Consider the following 1,869-nt stretch of genomic DNA (forward strand, 5'->3'; position numbering starts at 1 on the left):
TAACATATATGTTTCACTTCATGAAATATTTATTTCCAAACTTTGACTGCCCGTTGATGCCTCTATTGGTTTAGTAGAAAACCCATTTAGATCACTTTTCTGCACTTTTAGGCCTTAGTCATTATTCCCTGGTTCTCATAATGTGTTCCAGGTAGTAATAAATCGATCTTGACATAATATAGTCATGAAAAGTGACACGAAACAATGCCAATTTGGTCCCATAGTTAGCTGAATTACACAGCCAAATCTAAGCTAAATCTGCACAAATTGGCAAAAAAAGATCAGGTGTCGCAAAGGTGTAATTTTTCCTTTTTTCTTGGGAAATGTTCAGCACAATGTTAGTCAATAAAAAGCTCGGGGGAATAACCAATACCAAAGAAATGTCATTCGTTTGGCATAAACTGAGTTCTCTTACAAAAAAAATCATCCAATTATAGTATAAACGTAAAGTGTCTGCCCTTTCAAAACGCCTCGTTTGTTAATGAACCCCTTAACCGATTTATTCTATTTGACATATTATGTAATTGTCGTTCTGTTCTATAATTCATCTAAATTCGGTTTGAATTCAAACCCATTGAGAACTGGAAGTTTGGGGCTTGATGAACCATGATTTCCTTAATTATTTTTTACGGTTTTTAAACGAGGCTTCTTTCTTCCGATAACTCTGAAATTTGTCATTCACTTGTCGCTTGGTGTATTTATTTGTGTTATGTAACATGATTCAATTTCAAACAATTAACAGGTGTAGCGAATATGAAATCAAATGATAAAAATGGTCGTCCATTTCCATGTTTTGGCAGAACTACGCCAACATGGCGTATTATGTGAAATAATTAGTAAAAGATTGGTCCTCAAGCCTTTTGAAATATTGAGACTAAATCAGATGTATTGTTTTTTAATAAACGTAGTTTTCATATCGTAAGCTTTATTAAAATCAGGTTCAAAACTCTTTTCAAATCAAGATATGAATTCATTGTATCAAAGAAAATGGTACGAATAAAAATCTAGTTAGAATTAAATTTCTATACTTGACGTTTCACTTCCCTTATGTTGAGAAGAGTGAAAATCATATAATGAATAACTAATATGATAATAATGCATGAAAATAAACCTATACCTATAGGATTTAATAGACAAACTGCTTTCTGGACGCTCATGTATTTTAATTGGCTCAATAACGGAAAAATCCTCTCGACATAACAACCGTCAGAATCGCCACAGATCCTTCCAAAAAGAGTTTTCGTCCAAATAGACAAAAAAAATTGAAAATTAGGAGACAAGTCTTTTTATCCTTTTTGATCTTCTTCACCGTTTAACACAATAATTATTTACTGATTAATGACTAAAATGATCGAGATAATAACTGAAATCATATTGGAACAATGACTTTACTGAACCATGAAACGTTTTTATGTCTCCGTACTTTTATTTCATTTGTAATCCAACAACGCATTCAACATTATTGAGACAAATTTTATGGAATATGAGGTCGCAGACTTGAAGGCTAAAGCAAACATTAATTCAAGTTCAAAGTCTCATTCATCAATGCTCGTGTAATTTAAGATCGAATTAATCCCCTATGAACCGGTATTGATATTCGATATCATGTTAATTGAATATTATGTATTCTGTTTTTCAAGCTTCTGTATGGCTCGTTTCATCAGGGAATGATTCTAACATCAATAACGAGAGGGCCTAAGGATCCCATCGGAACAAATTCCAAACGTATGCTGTTGTAGTAAAATATAGACTAGTATAGCGTCTCAGCTTACCGGCTATAAATAAGTTATGTTAATTGAGACCAGTCCTATTGAACAACAAAAGCACTCCAAGAAATATTATTCCAGAATGACTCGCGTGTTTTTGTTC

The 1,869-nt window shown here is 32.7% G+C and overlaps 1 protein-coding gene across 1 annotated transcript in view; it reads left to right on the top strand.

Moving 5' to 3' along the window:
- LOC131884146 (RYamide receptor-like) overlaps positions 1-1,869 on the top strand; it is a gene marked incomplete in the record, with an annotated part of 39,030 nt that overhangs the window by 34,378 nt on the left and 2,783 nt on the right.

This window comes from Tigriopus californicus, chromosome 1 (genome assembly GCF_007210705.1).
Source record: "Tigriopus californicus strain San Diego chromosome 1, Tcal_SD_v2.1, whole genome shotgun sequence".
Lineage (NCBI taxonomy): Eukaryota > Metazoa > Arthropoda > Copepoda > Harpacticoida > Harpacticidae > Tigriopus > Tigriopus californicus.